The sequence below is a fragment of the Podarcis vaucheri genome, assembly GCF_965113315.1.
Source record: "Podarcis vaucheri genome assembly, chromosome: 11".
NCBI lineage: Eukaryota > Metazoa > Chordata > Lepidosauria > Squamata > Lacertidae > Podarcis > Podarcis vaucheri.
Window position 1 is genome coordinate 12,935,021 of NC_138749.1, and position 22,146 is coordinate 12,957,166.

At 43.9% G+C, this 22,146-nt stretch overlaps 1 protein-coding gene and 1 long non-coding RNA gene across 6 annotated transcripts in view; one reads left to right on the plus strand and one right to left on the minus strand.

Moving 5' to 3' along the window:
- DCC (DCC netrin 1 receptor) overlaps positions 1-22,146 on the plus strand; it is a 948,093-nt gene that overhangs the window by 534,220 nt on the left and 391,727 nt on the right. The gene's annotated exons all lie outside the window — the stretch shown is intronic.
- On the minus strand, positions 4,664-14,180 carry LOC309514296. Of its 2 annotated transcripts, none has more exons than XR_014211896.1 (3): positions 13,977-14,180; positions 13,026-13,264; positions 4,664-5,109 (listed from the first exon to the last, which is right to left on the minus strand). It is a non-coding gene; the product is annotated as an uncharacterized lncRNA (long non-coding RNA). The 2 variants fall into 2 exon arrangements; XR_014211897.1 differs by having other exon boundaries at positions 13,971-14,180.

Below are 22,146 nucleotides of genomic sequence, written 5' to 3' on the forward strand. Positions count from 1 at the left end.
CGATGGGGGTGGAGGCACTCCTTCAGGTATACTGGGCCAATGATGTACACCCAGGCATCATTGAACTAGATGTGAATCACAGAATCATAGAATAGTAGAGTTGGAAGGGACCCTGAGGGTCATCTAGTCCAACCCCTGCCATACAAGAATCTCAATGAAAGCTCTACTTAACCTCGGAGGGGCCACTAGGGGCGCATCGGAAGATGGCTGACAATAACATCTCTCTGACCCACAGGGGGTAATTAGGAGGCTGTGATGGGAGTAAATAGCCTCCCTACCCCCCCAGGATTGGGGGGGCTGCCCTTGCCTGCTGTGCCCTATACCACCCCCGAATTTGAGGGGATGGGGGCACTAGGCAGAATGCCCTCCTGTGGATTTTGGCGCTCTTGGACGCCGTCTCTGATCTGCGCCACTAGCTGCAAGAACTTCAAAAGGAACAATTAGGAAGAAGCGAATGCACATATTTCAAGGAAGGAGGGGGAGTAAAGACTGCTAACTGAAGAGTTCTCTGATAAACAAGACGAGTCGGAAGAACAAGAATCAATTTTGAGAAGACAGCCAAGACTCGGTATGGCAAAGGGACTGGATGGGGGAGGGGAAAAAAACCTTTCTTTCATTCCTCTATGTGATTAAACAAGACCCCCCCACACAAGTCAGAAATGCCGCTTTAATGACTTAAGCTGTGGATTTACGACTGTGTGGAGATAAAGTTTCTAACCAAAGCATGTTTTAAGAAAAGCGTGGAAAGTTTAAGAGCTCTGGAATGACACAGTTAAAAATACTGTCGCCATATTGGTAAGCTCTGTCGGAGGACTTGAGTCTGGGAGGAGGAAAGAGCTGTTTTTATACTGTGGGTGAGACTCCTCAGTGGGACTTAAGAACGACAGACCCTGAGATTAATGATGGAAAGAGCGATGTTATTTATGAAAATGATGATATATGGAAACCATCACGATATGAGGATTGGCCGAACGGAAAAATCCACACAGGATATATTTGGTGTTTACCTGCTTAAGGAAATTATCAGAAGAGAGCATAAAGGAAAAAGAAAAATGTATGAATAAGATGAGACATGGAAACAGCAAGATAAGACTGGATAGAATTATGAACTTTATCTGGACTGATTTGGATATGAACGCAGTAGCAAGAAGATGATCGGAATCCCCCTTTGAAACTTGAAATATGGGTCCCCTCAACAAAAATTTATAATTCGGCTTTGTAATTCGGAATTTATGTGATGTGAATTGATTTGATTTGATTGGTTGGTTAATAAAAAATATATTAAAAAAGAAAGCTCTACTTAACCTCTATTTAAACATCTCCAAGAAAGGAGAGTTCACCAGATCCAAAGGGAGTCTGTTCCACTGTCAAAGAGCTCTTACTCTCAGAATATTCTTCCTGAAGTTTACAAGAAATCTCCTTTCTTGTAACTTGAAGCCATTGGTTCAAGTCCTACCCTCCAGAGCAGGATAAGATAAGCTTGTTCCTTCTTCCATGTGACAGCCCTTGGGATATTTGAAGATGGCTGCCATATCTCCTCTTAGTCTCCTCTTTTCCAGGCTAAACATACCCAGCTCCTTCAACCATTCCTCATAAGACTTGGTTTCCAGACCCTTAATAATCTTGGTTGGCCTCCTCTACATGTTCCATGTTCCTTGTCAATATCCTTTTTAAATTTTGATTCCCAGAATTTAAGTATATATTCTGCACTGCTGAGTATGACAGGGATGTATCTTCCCACACATTTTGGAAAATAAAATAAAATAAAAACAAATCAGATGATCAGATGCTAGCCAAATGGAAAATTTGTAACATTATTGGGCCAATAGTTCAGCAAGACAAGTAATATCTATCCTGACTGGAATCTGCCCTCCAGTGTTCCAGACCAGGAGTCTTTCCAAATCCTTTCTGGAGATGCTGGGAATTTAACTTTGGGTCTTCTTCATGCTCTATCACTGAGCTACAGCCCTTCCTAAGAGCTTCCTCAGTACCCAAAGGCAACAGCTGGACTTTGTGAGCCACTTCATAAGACCTTCCTAGAAAAGATGGCTAAAGAAAGTAAATGGGGAGAGGAGGAAGGAGAGGAGCATCTCAGAGGTGGCAAGGAGTTCCCTACCCAATTGGCTTTCATTAGCTGCAGGGAGACCTCTGCATTTGTTTACCCCCAAATGTGTGTTGATATTGGTTCAAGAGCTCCATACATAGCCTGAATAAGCAATTGAAGTTTACTTATCCCTGTACCCCCAGATAAGCTTTGCATTTTCCAAGATCACGCACCTCCATGACCTACTGGTGTGTCTTCTTTGAGGTGCATAAATTGACATGTTTGCCTATACCTAGGTTCCGCCCATACTTATTGAAACCCCCATTTGAATCACAGCACCTAGTGCTTGTTTTATGAATTTATGGATGCACCAATTTGTTTCGCAGCACCTTCCCTCTGTCCTTTCAGGCACCCTCCTCCTTAAAATGATTGCTGTCCTTTCTGCAGAGTATCTGAGAACAGCAGTCCATCAAACATTCATGTTTCTGGCCTTTCCCTGAACATCACTATGAGGTCTTCCTTTGTGTCTTCTTATTTACCTCCTTGGTGCGAGCTTCTTTCGAGACAGCACAGTGCGGTTAATGCACCGCAACAGAGGTTTTCCCTACAACCAAAGCTGTAAGAGCAGAAATTAAAGCATAAAAATAATCCTAAGAAGCAAATGCAATTATTTTGTGATTTATTTATTTTTTAACTTGATAACATTAAAGTTTTAAAATAACAGAAAAACTGCCAGGTGAGATTGAATGCAGCAGATAGCTATAAAGATTAATTGCACAGATAAGGTCTCCTCTCTTCTTATTGGTTTTATAATAGACACTCCTCAATGCCCTCTCTGAATGCATTCCGACAGCAGAAGGAAGAGCAATGGGAGATGGGGATGCAAATGGGAAGTAGCATTTAAAGGGAGAAGAAATGAATTGCTCAAATTAAATCTCCCACTAAAAAAAAAAGGCGTTTGAGAATGGTCTAATATAGCTATGTTATGAACGGACTGTTTTCACTTTGCAAACAAAACTCCCCAACACAAATGCGACTAAGGGAGACTTCATTAGATATGTGTCCCTTGTGTGACCTTCTTTTTGATGCAAGACTTTTTCATGGCACTACAGTGGTACCTTAGTTCTCAAATACCTTGGTACTCAAACAGCTTGGAACCCAAACACTGCAAAACCAGAAGTAAGTGTACCTTTTTCGGAAGCTGAACATGCCCCATTTTGAGTGTTACACTGAGTTCTGTCTCTTTTTGCTATTTATTTTGCGTTTTTGTTTTGTTTTTGTGTGACTGCAGTACAGTGGTACCTCGGGTTAAGTATTTAATTCCTTCCAGAGGTCCGTTCTTAACCTGAAACTGTTCTTAACCTGAAGCACCACTTTAGCTAATGGGGCCTCCTGCTGCTGCCGCACCGCCGGAGCACGATTTCTGTTCTCATCCTGAAGCAAAGTTCCTAACCTGAAGCACGATTTCTGGGTTAGCGGAGTCTGTAACCTGAAGTGTATGTAACCTGAAGTGTATGTAACCCGAGGTACCACTGTATGCGGTTTATTGTTTTCATTTTATGGATCAGTGGTCTCGTTAGATAGTAAAATCCATGTTGAATTGCTGTTTTAGGGGTTGTTTTTAAAAGGCTGGAACGGATTAATCCGTTTTATATTACTTTCTATGGGAAAGTGAGCCTTGGTTTTGGAACGCTTTGGTTTTGGAACAGACTTCTGGAACGGATTAAGTTTGAGAACCAAGGGACCACTGTATCTCAAGACACTTTTGGTTGAGGAAATAAACAGGTCAAGCCTAAGACAAAAGGGCTTAAACTCCTGTTTCCATGCCACCATGTGACACAAACTAGTCCAGGTTTCAGAAATTCACATTTATTTAAGGTGTCCGTGCACTGCCTTTTCAATTAAGAAAATAACCACAAAGCAGTTTCCAGCCTGGAACAAAAGAAAAACAACAAAACGTTATTTTGCATGGTATCCAGCCAAGTAGAACTGCTGCCTCAAGGATGTCTGCTAGCCCAATGGAAGTTCCTTTCCTCACATGCACCTTCCCCAAATCTGCGCTGGAGAGTTGTGAGAACCTCCAGAACAGATGTAAGGGGCACTTGAGGAGAAGAGAGGGAGGGCAAGTTCTGCTGCACCACCAAAAGGCCTTGGATGAATGGATCTCCACTCTAGTCAGTTGGAATGCTAAACCATGGTTTAGCATTACATAAAGAAGCAGGCACAACCCTTGGACTCATGCCCTGCCTCCTTCCTTTGAATTGAAATACTTTATTGTCGCTTGTGCAACTTGTATACAGTGCGATTACACGAGCACCCCCCCCACTCAGCTCTCTTAGTCCTAATTCCCCTCGTTTACTGACACACACACACCAAACCTGAAAGTCAGTTGCCTTGTTGTTATCTATTCATTCAGCAGCCTAACAGCCCACGGATAGAAGCAGTTCTTTACCATGCTGGTGCGACTAATCATGCCTGAGGGCAGGAGATCAAGAAAGTGCTGGCCAGAGTGTGAATCATTCCAGAGAATTTTCCTCACTCTCCCGAGGCAACGTTCTTCTGCTATTTCACCCAGTGGATTCACGGGACAGCCCATAATATCTTGTGCTGTATTCACCACCCTCTGTAGGTACTTCCTATCAGTTGATGTCAAATCAGCGTACCACACCGTGGTGCAGTATGAAAGGACACTTTCTATTGTGGACCGGTAGAAGGAGATCATCAAATGTTGATTGACATTGTTCTTTTGCAATACTCTGAGGAGATGGAGTCTCTGTTGGGCTTTCTTAACCACCTGGGTTGTACTGATTTTCCAAGTAAGGTCTTCACTGAGATAAACTCCTAGGAATTTAAAGAAATTTGCAGTAGACATTAAAAAATATCTGAATCTGGTTTATTGCCCATAGCTCATCCACAACCCAGGAACGGAAATGAGGATCACATCATTTGTTTGAATAGGTTCCCGTTTATTAACTTTGCTAATGTAATGGAAAACAGTTGCTTACCACCTTTAGCGTATTCTCACCTTTGGACATACTAACTGATTTTTGTTTGCTCTTTGATATCTTTATGCACATAAAAGGAAGGGAAAGAGAAGCAGACCATTAAAAAAGCAGTGCTGCTGTGCTGAACTCCGAGACAGCGGCGTAGCGTGAGTTGTCAGCACCCGGGGCAACGCAAGTAATTTGCGCCCCCTAACCCGGGGCAAGGCAAGTAATTTGCGCCCCCCGCTGCCGCCCAAACGACGCCGCTTGCCCGGAGGAGGAGGGGGGCAGAGAGGCGAGGAAAATGCAACGGCCCAGCAGCTGCAGCAGCACCGGCGGAGGCGGGGCTGTGAGGAGGGGCTGCCTGGCATGTCCTCCGCGGCGAGCGCTGAGAGCCGCTGCCTGCCGGGCGCCTTCAGCCCGGACGCGCGCACAGCTCGTCGGTTCCGCGAGACATGCGGCTCTGCTACAGCCTGCGCTCGAGGCTCTTCGGCGACTCCGGAGGCAGCGAGCACGCCCCCCCCAAATGTTGCGCCCGGTGCGGCCGGCACCCCTGGCACCCCCCACGCTACGCCACTGCTCCGAGACAATGTATTTTCACTTCTCTAAGCACCTATTTTTCACTTACTGACAACTTACTCTAATTGTCTGTATGATTTTGTACATAGTTATGTAAGTTTGTGATGCCCCCCCTATTTATTGTGAACTGTGGGAAGGGAAAATCTGGTTTTGAAAACCAGAAAAGAAAAAAGTTTGAGTAGGAACAAAGTCACTATAAAATAAAGAATCAATAAGGCATCAGGAGAGGCATCAGGAAAAAGCATTAAAAAACAACAACCACCTCAGCCTTTGTGTACGAAATATTCAATAACGCAGCAGCTGTTGAGGGAGCACTCGCAGATAAACCAAATGGTACATATGAAACTCAAACTGAGATAGAGGCATTCCTGACATTCTCAAAAGTTAAATTTTTGGCCAGTTTTATGACTGGTTTGAGTGTAGTTGTAAATAATGCAATAATAAAAGATGGCAACATTGCAAGATCGTTAACTGACAATTGCAAAATGTAAGAAAATTTAAATAACCATCCAATAGTACACCTACCATTCTCTTTAATATTCTTCAGTTCTCATTTTACTCTATGAAGAAAGGTTGCAGTGTTTGGAGCATTATTGTTTAGAGAAAAGGCAAGTAAGAGGTGATATGATAGAAATTGATAAAATTATGCATGGCAAGAAGAAAGCAGCTAGAGGAATATTTTTCTTTTTTTAAAAAAAGATATTTATTAAAGTTTTTAAAATATAACAATGAAAATGAAAAATAAAAAGAAACAAAATACAAAATACAACATAAAAACAGTTAAAAAACAAATAATTTTCCATAACATATCTTCCTTACACTTATTTCCCCAGACCTCCTCAAACCTCCCTTCTTTGTATTCCACTTCAATTTGTTAGTTCAGCAAATCCTTACCATTAAGCTTTTACCCATTTGTAAACTTTTTTTTTTTGTATCTCCTAAAGTATTACAGCTGGAAACCCCTTAGTTTCTATCCAACATCCTTCTAGCATTCATTAATTTTACAATATTTCTGTAAATAGTCTTTAAATTTCTTCCAGTCTTCTTTCACCATCTCTTCTCCCTGGTCTCGGATTCTGCCAGTCATTTCTGCCAATTCCATGTAGTCGATCACCTTCATCTGCCATTCTTCCAGAGTGGGTTAATCTTGTGTCTTCCAATACTTTGCAATGAGTATTCTTGCTGCTGTTGTAGCATACATAAAAAAAGTTCTGTCCTTCTTTGGCACCAATTGGCCGACAATGCCCAGGAGAAAGGCCTCTGGTTTCTTCAGGAAGGTATATTTAAATACCTTTTTCAGTTCATTATATATCATTTCCCAGAAAGCCTTAATCTTTGGGCACGTCCACCAAAGGTGAAAGAATGTACCTTCCGTTTCTTTACATTTCCAACATTTGTTATCGGGCAAATGATAGATTTTTGCAAGCTTGACTGGGGTCATGTACCATGTAGAGGAATATTTTTCTCCCTTTCTCATAATACTAGAATTCGTGGAAATTCAGTGAAGCTGAATGTTGGGAGATTGTGCTGGCCCTGGGGGGGGGGGAGGTACTAATACCGTAGCCGAAGTTCAGTCCAGAGTCACTAGAAGGGTAGACGAACACTGGATGAGACGCGAGGTCCAAAACAGGGAGCCAGGCAGGGGAACAGGAACGCTGGAAGGGCAGCAGCAGGAAGCCAGGCGGGGAACAGGAACACTGGTAGAGCAGAAGCAGGGAGCCAGGCGGGGAACAGGAACACTGGTGGGTCAACAGCGGGCAGCCGGGCGAGGAACAGGAACACCGGAGAGTCAGGAGCAGGAAGCCGGGCGAGGAACAGGCACACTGGGAGTGCAGATCTAGGTCTGGGTAAAGCAGGTACTCCACAACGACGTTGCTCCCGCAACCTGGGACCGGGCTGCCTGACCTTTATTTTCTTCTAAGGCCGGGGGCAGTCCCGGCCCCCAGGAGCCCCGCCTCTCCTGGCCTTAAGGCGAGCACTCCTCCTGGGAGAGACCAGTTCCCTTCGCCTCTCTGCCCTAAGCCTCTGCAGTTCAGGAGAGGCCGAAGGGTTACTGGGCCCCGGGGGAGGCTCACCTGTAGCCACTGAGTCCTCCAGCACCTCTGGGGCCAGAATGGTCTCACCTGGTGCCTGTCCCTGAGGATCTGTCACAGGTGCAGGCTCCTCAGCATCTAGGCCTTGCCCCAGTTCAGCCGGCCCTGGAGGCGGGGACTCCTGTGCCGGCTGGGATTCCTCCGGTTCACTCTCAGACTCGGAATCCCAGGCCATCACAGAGATTCAGTACAAGTCTAAAAGAAGTACTCTCTTCCCACAACACATAGTTAAACCACTCTATTCTGGTTTGGTCAAACCCAGCACCTGCTGTCCTGTGTCAAGCTCTGGGCACCATAAATAAAGGAGACTGACAAGCTGGAAAGTGGGCAGAGGAGGGCAAGCAAGATGATCAAGGGTCTGGAAATGAAGTCTTATGAAGAACAGTTGAAGGAGTTCGGTGTGTTTAGCCTGGAGAAGAGAAGATTGAGAGGTGGTATGATAGTCATATTCAGATATCTCAAGGCCTATTACATGGAAGATGGAGCAAGCTTGTATTCTGCTCCTCAGAGGGTGGGACCCAAACCAATGGATTCAAATTACGAGAAAGGACATCCCAGCTAAACATCAGGGAGAACTTTTTGATGGTATCCAGGGCAGCTGTTTACCAGCTCCACCTGGTACGCAGGCTGAGACCCTATCTGCCTGCGGACTGCCTCACCAGAGTGGTGCATGCTCTGGTTATCTCCCGCTTGGATTACTGCAATGCGCTCTACGTGGGGCTACCTTTGAAGGTGACCCGGAAACTACAACTAATCCAGAACGCGGCAGCTAGACTGGTGACTGGGAGCGGCCGCAGAGACCACATAACACCGGTCTTGAAAGACCTACATTGGCTCCCAGTATGTTTCCGAGCACAATTCAAAGTGTTGGTGCTGACCTTTAAAGCCCTAAATGGCCTCGGTCCAGTATATCTGAAGGAGCGTCTCCACCCCCATCGTTCTACCCGGACACTGAGGTCCAGCACCGAGGGCCTTCTGGCAGTTCCCTCACTGCGAGAAGCCAAGTTACAGGGAACCAGGCAGAGGGCCTTCTCGGTAGTGGCGCCTTCCCTGTGGAACACCCTCCCACCAGATGTCAAAGAGAACAACTACCAGGCTTTTAGAAGACATCTGAAGGCAGCCCTGTTTCCCTCGTTGGAATTTTTTAAGCAGAGGGATTCTCTGTGGTTCCTGCATTGCCACTGGGGATATTGGGCTCCCTTCCAACCTTACAATTCTATGATTTTATGAGTTGGCAGTAACATCAAAAAGTGGGGAAAGTGTTCTTGTGTTCAGGTCCAACTTTCACTCCCCACAGGCATCTAGTTGGCCACTGTGAGACAGGATGCTGGATCTCACAGGCTCATATGTTCAAAATGCCACAACAAAAGGGATGAGAGGAAAATGAGAAGGAAATAATTCAGCAGACTAACAGAGTTTAATTAATTATTCTGCCAACAAAAGTGTTCACACACTATTAGCTATCTTAACAACCAGTTTTACAAATGACATATCCCCAAATAACATGTCTTGTTCCCTGTATTTTGGTTTCACAATGCTGTGCTCAGCATTGTGTTTTCTTCTGTTTTGACATTGCATTTCAGTTTGTGATGTCACACTTTGTTTTGAGATATCAAGTTGTTTTCCTACCACTGGCAAATTAGACCTTTAAAGAATCAAAACAAAACTTACAATGTCAAGCGGAACTTTAAGTCCATGAAGGTACTTAGGGCTAATTAAACTTATCAAGGGCTTCTTTAGCTATAACAAGCATATGTAATCTGAAATACAGGCGTCTCCTCACTTACATTCCTGGGTACGGTGCGTATATGTGAAAACCCATAGACTGGGGAACACCATCTAAAAAGTCTGTAAATAACTTCTAAACCTCTAAAAACCCTCTTGAAAAACCCCCCAAACTTCCTTTCTCACACTCTTCACAGGCCTCAAAGGTTAGCTCAAAGGCTCATGGAGTTGCAGTTGCAAAGGCAGCTAGGATTGCCAGTTGTTTTCAGGCTGTTTTCATGCAAATTTTGCAGTTTCCTGCTTTTTGGGGGCCATTTTTGCTATTTCCGTGCCTTTTTGCAGATTGAATCAATTTATTTAATTATTTCCCAGTGCAACACATAAATGTGGTTGCATGCAAATTAAACGTGCATATGTGAGGAAACGCCTGAAATTTAAGCCACCCTCTGGCCTTTGCAAGCCCCACCATTACAACCTTCTAAACATTTGTTGTTGTTGTTTAGTCGTTTAGTCGTGTCTGACTCTTCGTGACCCCATGGACCAGAGCACACCAGGTACTCCTGTCTTCCACTGCCTCCCGCAGTTTGGTCAAACTCATGCTGGTAGCTTCGTGAACACTGTCCAATCATCTCGTCCTCTGTTGTCCCCTTCTCCTTGTGCCCTCCATCTTTCCCAACATCAGGGACTTTTCCAGGGAGTCTTCTCTTCTCATGAGGTGGCCAAAGTCTTGGAGCCGCAGCTTCAGGACCTGTCCTTCCAGTGAGCACTCAGGGCTGATTTCCTTAAGAGTGGATAGGTTTGATCTTCTTGCAGTCCATGGGACTCTCAAGAGTCTCCTCCAGCACCATAATTCAAAAGCATCAATTCTTCGGCGATCAGCCTTCTTTATGGTCCAGCTTTCACTTCCATACATCACTACTGGGAAAACCAGATCTTTTACTATACGGACCTTTGTTGGCAAGGTGATGTCTCTACTTTTTAAGATGCTGTCTAGGTTTGTCATTGCTTTTCTCCCAAGAAGCAGGCGTCATTTAATTTCGTGGCTGCTGTCACCATCTGCAGTGATCATGGAGCCCAAGAAAGTAAAATCTCTCACTGCCTCCATTTCTTCCCCTTCTATTTGCCAGGAGGTGATGGGACCAGTGGCCATGATCTTCGTTTTTTTGATGTTGAGCTTCAGACCATATTTTGCGCTCTCCTCTTTCACCCTCATTAAAAGGTTCTTTAATTCCTCCTCACTTTCTGCCATCAAGGTTGTGCCATCTGCATATCTGAGATTGTTGATATTTCTTTCAGCAATCTTAATTCTGGCCAGGGATTCATCCAGCTCAGCCTTTCGCATGATGAATTCTGCATATAAGTTAAATAAGCAGGGAAACAATATACAGCCTTGTCGTACTCCTTTCCCGATTTTGAACTAATCAGTTGTTCTAAACATCCCAAGTTGTAGAAGGCCTGTAGCTCAGCAGTTTGAGCATCTTCTTTGCATGCAGAATGCGCCAGATTCAATCTTCAAAATCTCCAGGCAGGGCTGGGAGAGACCCCTGCCTGAAACCCTGATGAGTCACTGCCACTCAATGTGGACAATACTGATCTAAATGGACCAATATCCTGTGTCATCCTATGACAGCTTCCTGTTTTGTTATGTTCTCATAGAAGAAGCCATCGTTCCCATTATTGAGGTTCCTCTGGCTCTGTCAATGGGGAAAAGGAGAAACTTAGTGCTACAGTTATAGCTATTATGGAACGCTGGGGAAACGAAATGTATATCTCAATATTTCTGGCCTCTGGCTTTCATTGCAGAGCTCTATGGAGGTGGGAAGAGGGAAAGGCTAACCTCCAGCAAGTACAGTGGCGTAGCGTGGGGGGTGCAGGGGGGCCGGCCGCACCGGGCGCAACATCTGGGGGTTAGGGTTAGGGGGCGCAAATCCACGGGTTAGGGGGCGCAAATCCACGGGTTAGGGGGCACAAATTACTTGCCTTGCCCCGGGTGCTGACAACCCACGCTACACCACTGAGCAAGTAGCAGGGAGATTGAAATAGATGGAGAAATAGGTTCGTGTCAGAGGATGAACGGACTTGGATGGGTTTGGAGAAGGACAATACATTTCCTACTTCGGAAGGAAAGAGCCTGACTTATTCCAAACCAGTTCAAGGTGCACTGCGAAATGTTTGTGGCATCTGTTGCGTCAAATACCAGGGATGTGCATGGAACTGTCTACATAAGAGGTTCATCTTTGCTGCCTCTTCTTGGCATGATTTATGTTGGTTGCTGGACATGCAAATAGGTCTGAGTGTTAGGATATTTCCGTTCCTCCTTAAAAATGGAGCAGGCTGTTGTTTGTCACAAGCCTCCGTACTTCCTGCTCACAGGGAGTTTCCGTTTTGTATATAGCTTTTGTTTTCTGGCTGTTTCCTCAACACTGAAGCAAGCAGTCATGTTTTTCCTTTGTTCTGGCCAACGTTGAATAAAGCTGTAAAATATGCCCTCCTGGGTGAATCTTCCATTGTGGAAACTCTGCAAAAAGGGCGTACATGAGTCCTGGAATGTGTCTGAGGCTTGTGTCGCTAATTGACCAATGCTGTTCCCACAGGAGACTGATGATCGACCACAGAGGACATGGCCTGCATGATGGCCTTTGTCTCCCTGGCAGTATCCCAACACTGAGGTGGTATAATGGCCGATGCCACAAAGGCACCAACATTTCCCTTTAACCACCTGAGAGCAGTGCTGTCATGACTAGGGCATTTGAAGGAGCTTTCTGAATCTCTCTCTCTCTCTCTCTCTCCAGTGAAAGAACACCAATTCCAAACTTACAATCTTTTACCTTTCATTACCTCTTCTTCTTCAAGTTGTTTCACGTTCATCTGTGCCAGCAAAGCAGATTAAAAAGTGCCAAGGAACAAGACTTACATTATTATGAAACAGTATTCATGGTGCTAGGAATGGATGAATCTGTCACTTTCAGTTTCTCCCATTTTTCCAATCTTAGGTTCAGCTCAGTTAGGATTCTAGTGTGACTTCTTTGTATAAAAATTTGCCTAATGTAGACATTTTTTTTTTTTGCAAAGTAATGTTCCCTGATATAATGCATTTCTGCATGCTATTTTAGAAATAACTTTTTCTGGCAGGAGAACTGCATTGCCACATTCAGAGACATGTGAAATTCAAAGGACGGCTTTGCTTCATTTTGTATGGGGACATGCAAATTAGTTAGGTTCACCTTTAAATGCAAACTGAATTAAATTTCTTCCCCATCTGTAGCTGGTACCCCATCCCAGCCCCTTCCCATACTGGCTGAAGTTAATGGGAGTTGTCTGGAAGGTTGATGAACACAGTTCTATAAGGTAATGGTTTTATTGCTGTTTAAGTGTTACAGTAGATGCCAACAGTGATTTTTTTTAAAAAAAAATATATCATAATCATAAATATCACATACCCATGAACAGCATGATGGCAACAAACAATAACAGCATCAAGCTTTGTAGCAAAGTTCTAACAAAATGTCCCTGAGGCAGCAAACCACATTATTATTTTTGAACAAAATTGCTTCTAATCTTGGCAGCTGCAAGAGGACACAAAGCCACACTGTAGTTTACCTGCTTGGCTTTGTCGTTCGGCGGGCGCTCTCCTTTGAAGCAGATTGGCTGAAAATGTATTGTGTCTGAAGGCCTAGAAAGGAATAATTGTTTCTTCTTTGTGTTCAGTGGGCCAAAAAAGCCTTGTAATCTTAAATGTTCTCCAGTGACTGCTAAGTCTTGAATGGCTTCTTAGCAAAGTATCCCTCTTAAACACTTCTACACATCATTTGAAATTAAAGATCAGCGGGAATGTCTTCCTGCACATCAAAGGGAAAAAGAAGAGGTTGTCTGTGTAATATATCAGGGAAGGGGGAGAAATCTACACTTGAAGTGATGCCAGATCAGCTTGAACATCTATGCTTATTTATTTATATTGTGCCTCCCCCCCCCCCCCCAGATCTGGGACTCGAGGTGGCTCGCAAAAAATTAAAACAAACACAGATAAAACACCCAAAACTAAAACCATATATAAGATAATATTTTAAAGCTCATTACAATAAATAAACCTAATATTTAAAATCTAGTAAATAAATCTTCCGTCAGGCATGGAGAGTCCGCCCCTCCCTTCGGTAACTTCAACAGATAAGAATGAATGAGCAGCTGATAGATTTATAGTCCTTTTATTACAGCGCCGCTGGTGGCGCTGTGGGTTAAACCACAGAGCCTAGGACTTGCCAATCAGAAGGTCGGCAGTTCGAATCTCCGCAAAGGGGTGAGCTCCCATTGCTCGGTCCCTGCTCCTGCCAACCTAGCAGTTCGAAAGCCTGTCAAAGTGCAAGTAGATAAATGGCTGGGAAGGTAAATGGCATTTCCGTGTGCTGCTCTGGTTCGCCAGAAGCGGCTTAGTCATGCTGGCCACATGACCCAGAAGCTGTATGCCGGCTCCCTCGGCCAATAAAGCGAGATGAGCGCTGCAACCCCAGAGTCAGTCACGACTGAACCTAATGGTCAGGGTCCCTTTACCTTTACCTTTACATGTTGTGAGCACAAATACACAGCTCTACGCAAGGAGGGCAGTTGGCTAATCTAATCTTCCTTCCAACTACTGCAGCATTTTGGGCGCCAGCAGGAAGTCCCTCCCTCCCTCTGACTCCTTTGCTCTCTGATATGTTTGGACCTCCGAGTCCGTGGTGAGAGGGGGTCCCCCACCCTCTCAAGTGATGTCTCAACTAGCTCTCTTCTGGCTCCGTTGTCATTATCTCATAACTGGGTAACTCCCCCCCCCTAAGCTGTTCAGCTCCTGTCTCTCTCTTTGCTGTCTCTCTCTTTGTGGACAAAATGGGCGACTCTTCCCCCTCCACCTCTCCATCGGAGAGAAGCTGATCTGCCATGGAATGCCTTCCCCAGTCCTCATCTTCAGACTATTCTACTAAAAACAATGCAGCACTATTAAAAGACCTTTCCTTAAAAGCGGTCATTTCCAAAAACCCTGCCTGAAGTTTGTGGTGTTTTGTTTCAAAATCCACATTAGGTATTCATGTTTCTTTTCATACGCCTTGTTCCAGGCCCATTAAGCATGGGTGCCTTTGCCTAGTAGCACTGTGGCTCCATAAATACTGGGCATCTCCTGCTAGAGATGGCTGCTGTCTCACAGCCTGTTGACTTGTGGCTGCATAAGAAGATCAGAAACAGAGAAGGAGGCAGACTTTCTCTGCAGGGGATCCTTGTCTCTGCCAATTGGATCACCTGGGCATTCTCTGCAAAGCTTATATTTCAGAGCAGGTACGGCAATAGGTTGTGACATGTGATCTAAGCTGTCACTGTTGGTTTAGATGGCAAATGCTCTATGATACTGGAGGATAATTTAATGCAGGATGATGAACTAGTGAATTGATATTTGGCAGCAGAGTAGGAAAAGGAGACTGTCTTGCTCTGTTTTGGAGTTATCGCCTTAGGATCTTGGAAAGAAGAAAACTGAAAGGAGGAAGCCATGCAATAAAAAGGGCTATTCTTGGTTTTTGTTTTTTTTTTAAAAAATAGTTTCTCATCCATCTTCTTTAGTGCCTGTTCTGGTACCAGAGGGGTGTATGTTTGTGCATTACATGAAGTTCCATCATTTCATTAGCCTGGCTCTAAGCCATTCAATTTAAAGACTGCAGATGTGGGTGCAGTATGGGTGTTACTATTTCCAAATGTGCTTCCATGAGGGTGGGAGGGAATCCTCCATAAATGTGCAAATATAGCATCTTTCTTTCTTTGGTGACCACTCCTAGCCAAGTAAGATTGTCTTCCATAAACATGGTTTTAACAGTGAGTCCGTAAGTGACTGTGGAGGCCAATTCTGGATCCACACGTCCTTCCACAGTGGGGACATAGGCTTCCAGGGGGGAGTTGATTGTGGTGTGGATTTGCCAAGCATGCCTTCCTCTTAGCATGTTTCTCCCTTGCGTCCTGAGTTCGAGTGTCTTCAAAGCGTCTGACACCTTTGGTAAAGGCTGTTCTCCAATTGGAGCGCTCACATGCCAGTGTTTCCCAGTTGCCAATGTTTATACTACTTTTTTTAAAAAAAAGATTTGCCTTGAAAGAGTCTTTAAACCTCTTTTGTTGACCCCCTACATTACTCTTTCCATTTTTAAGTTTGGAGTAGAGCTTTGGCAGACGATAATCAGGCATCCATACAACATGACCAGACCAACAAAGTTGATGTTGAAGAATCATTGCTTCAACACTGATGATCTTTACTTCTTCTAGTACACTGCCATTAGTTCACCTGTCTTCCCACGTGATGTGTAAAAAATCACTTGATGGAACATTTCAAGGAGTTGGAGATGGCGTTTATAAGTGATCCATGTTTCACAAGCATACAGTAAGATTGGTAGCTTTGTAAACAAGCATTTTGGTTTCCCTGCGAATGTCCCGGTCCTCAATCAAACACTTCAGTCGGGAGAAAGCAGCACTCACCAAGCTCAGGCGAGGCTGGATTTCGGCATCAATGTCGGCCTTGTGGAAAGATATAGCAAACATCAAGGAGTGGACTAGGCGAATTCCTCTGTGCTGCATTTCTCCATGCAAAGGAGCATCCTGAAACATCGCATGCATGCACACACAACACATTCTGAAGTGCAAGAGCCCAGAATTCTGCCAACTCCCTTTGCCATCACCTTGGAATATAAGCACCTGCCTTATAAGTCAGTCAGAACATTGGTTTCTCTCACCCACTTATTGGCAGTGACTTTCCGGGGGTTTGTACAGCATCCATGAGTCTTTCCTAGCCCTGCTTGAAGATGCCAGGGACTGAACCTGGGACCTTCTATAAGAGGAGCACTTGCTCTCGCTGAAGCATGTCACATTCATTGTACCTCGTTGAGCCGCCCTTAGTTCTGGGCCAGTTGGAGCAGCACTGATTGTAGTTGTTTTGCAGTTCCCAAGGGACCACATGCCCTCTTCATTACAAGTGCTCCAGGTCTATATGTCAAGAGCGATGAGGGCCCCAGTTCACTGCAGCTCTCATTGCAAGGCAGAGCTCCCCGCTGCGAGTGGAAGGTACGGTAGCAAAGCGTACAAGAGTTCGATGAAGAGCAGCAGGAGGTAGTCATTAGTGGTTTGGGTCAGAAAGTCAGTTGTCCAATTTTATAAATAAATGCAACTGCAGTTAGAGGAATGCAAGAGCTCTGTGGCACAGCCTGAATGATCCTGTTCCATTGTGTGGCCTCAGAGGTATGGTAAGCAAATAGGGGATGTTTATTAAAAGGAGCTCCTCAATAGGATTGGGCATTTTCATATTGAATATTAATACACAACAGCTCAGAGAGTATAGCAAGCAGTAGATTTAGCCCACTTTATTAGTGCAAACACAGCATATTACATTTTACACTTGGGGGACAGATGCATGCTCTATTGTATTTCCCCTCTTCTTAATTAGCCAGTGTTAATAAGCTTCTACTGACATTTTACTTCTTTCCCTGCTTATTAGATTCTTGCTAGGCTTGAAATCATCCCTACAGGCAAACAAAATAAGATAAGAGAGGGGTGGAAAGGTGCATTTGAATGCCGGAATGCTCTGAAGCAGACAGGATGTGATCCCTCCCCCAAAGATAAGCTCTGTTGAATTTGATTTAGTTTAATGGGAGACTTCATCCTGTGCTCAAGGAGCCAGAAGCAAACCACAGTTCCCAGATATCCTTCTGCTGGGAATTTCCTGTTGGCAAGACTTTAAGGACAGAGTTTGCCAATCTTTTGTGGGCACATTTGGATTTTTGAGTGAGTGCTCTGGGTGTTGCCCCCCCCTCTATCGCTTCTTACCCCAATTTCCTGAATCTGCCCCAACAGAAAGAGAAAGCGCACACACATTTTGCATCCCCAAGTTTATTCTTTGGAAAATGCACTCCTCTGAATTTTTCACTGCAGTGCTCCCATCAAACAAATGTACATGTTGGAGAAAGATGCACACGTGTGTGTGTGTGTGTGTGTGTGTGTGTGTGTGTGTAAAGTCACACATAATGTTTGGAGAAATTGTACACGAAATATGTGCATTAGTAAAAACTGCATTCAGAAAGGTGTTTACTATGAGAAACTTACACTAAAATGCTAATAAATTTTCATCAGGATTTTTTTGGGGGAGGGTGGAAATTGCTGAGGAAATGAAGAGCTGAATTTAAAATTGAGTGGGGGGGGAGATGAGAAATTGAGAAAAAACAGATTTGCCTATGCCTCCCTGGACTTGGGAAGCCTTCTCTCCAACTGATTTTGAACTTTCTTCATAGTTTGGTTTGAGGAATGGGAGGCAGGAAGAACTCTATAGGAAAGATTAGAGATGGCACTGAGATGATAAGGAAGCTTTCAGAATAGCTGGATCATTTTAGTTGAGAAATTCTCCCCCAAAATGGGCAAGGGTTCCAATGCTCTCTGAGGTCCTGATGGAAGGATTCCCTATGAAGTGCTGGGGGTACATTTGTTACAGGTCTCAGATGTTTCTCTTAAAGCAAGATTTTGCAGTGAAAGTTGAGGTTTCTGCTAAGGAGAAATGTCTGAGGACTTTTGTAAGAAGCCCAAAGAATCCCTCATTATACCTGGGAGGCAAATAAGGCAACCACTCTGCTGAAAACAAGCAGATCTGGATCTGTGCATGGAACTGTGTTTAGGGATGGGGTGGGATTTTATTCAGTTCAAATTTAAAGTTGAATTCGCCCAATTTTCACTTTCTGAAATGCTATGCGAACCAAAACAGCCATCCTTCAAAAATCACATTTCTCTGAATTTTGCAATGCAGTTCTCCTGCCAGATATTCATATGAATACATATACTAATGAAAGCAACACATAAAAGGCGCAATATTAGAGAAAACTGCTCAGCAAAAATGTGTATATTAGGAGACATTGCACAAAAGTGTGTATATTCGGAGAAATTCACTCTAGAGTTCTGATGAATTTTCACGAGGACTATAAATATACTATGGTGGACATGTGGAGAAATGAACTTAGGACTGGACAAATGAGAAGCTGAGACAAACTGGATCTGACATATTTGTTCATCCCTTGGGTTGACCCCATGGGAACCATGTGCATATTCCATTGGACTCCACTATAGAAGAAAGCGTGGATAAAACATATAAGAAACTATTTTAAAACAAAGTAAATAATACCAGTGATTCATTGTGCCATTCGGTATTTTATTTAATAGACATATACAGTTTTTTATTCAACAAATATTGCTGAAGGGAAACCAAGATGAGGTGGATCAATAAATATTTCTAAAAGGGAATGAAGATGAGGTTGATCAAATGTTAGACTGGGTGAATGCTTAAAGAAATAAATAACTGAGCAGACACATTCACCACACACAGAGATCCTGCCAATAATTCCTGTTATCTGAAAATGTCAAGCATTATTTTCCTAGCTGCCTGACAAGGGAAATCCCATTTTACAAAGAAAATATTACTGATATTTTCCGCAGTGGGAGGGTGGGTGGAGAAGAGGAGATGTTTTCTTTTCACTTCAGTTCCACTCATCTCTGGCCATGTATTATTGATTGGGAGCCCTCTTTGGATTATCACCATGCCTCTTGCTCACTTACTAAACCGTAAATATTCACCCATGCATTCCTGCAGACAATTTGTTTCTTTGCAGGAGGTTATGTGGAGTGGGCAAATATATACGTGCGAGAGAGGCTGCCTGGAAAGCGGTCTAGTGGAGATCTGTGCCCTCGAGCTCGCTTAAAATAAACACCTCGCAGCTCACTTCTGGGAAGGATAGCTGTGCTTCTTTTCAGCTCGATTTATATGGAAAAGTGTCCAGCTCCATTGTGTCTATGGTGGCAATACAAAAACCATTAACTCCAATATATATTGCTTTGTAAAAATGTTCACGCTGCAAAGTTGCGCTTGGTTGTTGACAAGATGGGAGAACAACATGCTTACCTTGATCCTCCAGGTTTACTAACTGCAACAAACAATATCTTGTACTGAGAATGTGGCCAGGGGGTGTCAGAGACTGGGCAGAGGAGGAATGGTGGAGGCCGCCTCCCCAGCCTGACCCTTCCAGAGAAGGAGGCAGTTCAGAATTACAACAGGGGTTTGAGGGAGATCACAGCTCAGAGGGGAATGAGGGGAAAAGCTCCTCCCATAGAGAGGAGGAGGAGGAGGAGGAGGAAGAAGAAGCAGCAGCCGAGGGGCAACAGCTGACAGACACAGTGTCATTCCAGAACCTCCCCTCTCCCAAAACCTGGCAAGCATCGAAAGTAGGAGAGCAAAGAGCTCAAAGGCAGAGGGGATGGAGACTCACTCAGGGCAATGCCGTTATTCCAAGAGCCTCTCTCTGTGAATATTGAATAAAAAGCAGTTGGTAAGAACTTTTCCTTGTCTTATCCATTCCTGGCAACCTGCCGTAGGGGTTATATCCTCTGCCACCTGACAGGGGGAGATAAAATCATCTGCTGCAGGGGTAGTCAACGTGGCAACCTCAAAAAAAATTCTGGACTCGAACTCCCATCAGCCACAGACAGAATGGTGGATAGGCAGGGATGGTGAGAGCTGCAGTTCAGTATCTTCTGGAGGGCAACACATTGGCGACCCCATTCTACCAATTATTTTCCCAGCCCAAAAGCTTACAGAGGAAATGAGAGACTTCTGACAGCCCTCTGACATTTTAAGTCTCTGGTGCTCTCCACAAAGCCTTTCCTTGTAGTGTACACCTCCCCGACTCCAAAGGAGATGTCCGGTCAATTAAAAAACAAAACTCAACTAGGGGTTTTATTCAGACATCCTTCCAAACCATGGTTTGCACTAACCAAAGTCAATATCATGGCTTTAGCTTCCAAATATTTATATTGTGCTCTCTCTCCCTTTTTAGTGTTTGAAGTCCTTCACATAGAACTGATTATTTCAGTAATCCTTAAAACCACTCTGAATGGTAGATTGGTAGCTAATGCAAGTAGTTTTGGGTCACGCTGTGAGGAGAAGAAGAAGAGGAGTTTGGATTTGATATCCCGCCTTTCACTCCCCTTCAGGAGTCTCAAAGCGGCTAACATTCTCCTTTCCCTTCCTCCCCCACAACAAACACTCTGTGAGGTGAGTGGGGCTGAGAGACTTCAAAGAAGTGTGACTGGCCCAAGGTCACCCAGCAGCTGCAGGTGGAGGAGCGGAGACGCGAACCCGGTTCCCCAGATTACGAGACTACCGCTCTTAATCACTTCACCACACTGAAAATAGTAGTAGTAGTAGTAATTTTATTATTTATACCCCACCCATCAGGCTGGATTTCCACAAAAGTAACCAACAAATATAATGAATAAATAAAAATAGATCTAAAATATTATTTTTGTATCTGTTACTTGTCTGGAGAACTGCATTGCAAAATTCAGAAAAGTGCAAATTTTGAGGGACGGCTGTGTTTCGGTTTGTGCGTTGATTCAGAAAGTGCAAATTAGGTGGGTTTGCCTTTATATGTGAATTGAATTAAATTTCTACCCCATTCCTTTTTTACAGCACCAGAATCTGGATTTGAGCATAGGCCTCAGTGTTCAGAGGGTCTTGGCCACAGCACGTTGAGTTTTCCTCTCCTTCTCCTTTAGCCCATCCTGTGCCTTAAATGTCAGTAAGAAAGGGGAGGGGAATCAATACAATTTGCAGGATGTCTCCCACTGTGCTTGCAGCTTATTAAGCGAAAGTCAAGCTCACTGGTGGAAAACAGTGGTTCAGTCACTTTCAGCGAGCTTTTCTTTCTCTAGTTCTTGCTGTGGCTTTAATAATTACTCATTTTCATCTCCTTCTCTTCTCTCAAGTAGGGAAAAAAATGGTTGCATAAGTTTTTGATTCCATTTTTAGTCTTCATTACTTTTTACCCTGACTTTGGAGGATCCTCGAAGGCACCTTACAAATTATAAATGAATAATCGGGATCTGAATCTGCTTCCTCTTAAGGATGCTTGAAGAATTTCTTCAGTTCATATTCCAATATGAACTGCATAGTCTGACTGCCCTGGACTATTTATTTACTAAAATGTATACACCACTAGATTGTTAAAAAAAAAAAAAGCCCCAAAGTCATTTACAAAGAGAATAAGACAATATTTTTTTCATTAAGAACAGTTAAAAAAAACAACTATTTAAAACATTCAAAAAATCAGCAATAAACTAAAAATAGATAGGAGGACCAAAGAGGTTTTTTGCTCCACAGAATGTGCATTTTTCTAAATTGTGGCAGGGCTTCACTTCAAACCTCCTGAGCTGGTTTGAGGACTGCTTTTTAATTCACACACTCCCCACTTAGATTCCCCCCCCACCGGGCACATCTTCAAAATGGGGTCAGAAATGTCCCTTGATGGAAGCCATTTTTCTTTTATGTACAGTGGCTAATGTCCAGTGCTGTTCCTTCTCAGAGTAGACCCACTGAAGTTAATGGCCATGACTAACTTAGGTTAATCAATTCAATGGGGCTACTTTGAGTAGAACTTATTTGGATATGTATGTACCGTATTTTTTGCACCATAACACTCACTTTTTTCCTCCTAGAAAGTAAGGGGAAATGTCTGTGCGTGTTATGGAGGAAATGCCTACGGGTGGCATGCCTACAGATTTTCCTCCTCTAAAAACTACGTGCGTGTTATGGTCAGGTGCGTGTTATAGAGCGGAAAATACGGTATGTATGTATGTATGTAGTACATCTGGTGGTGGAAACATTGTTCTCCTTCTGGAGTAGTTTGTC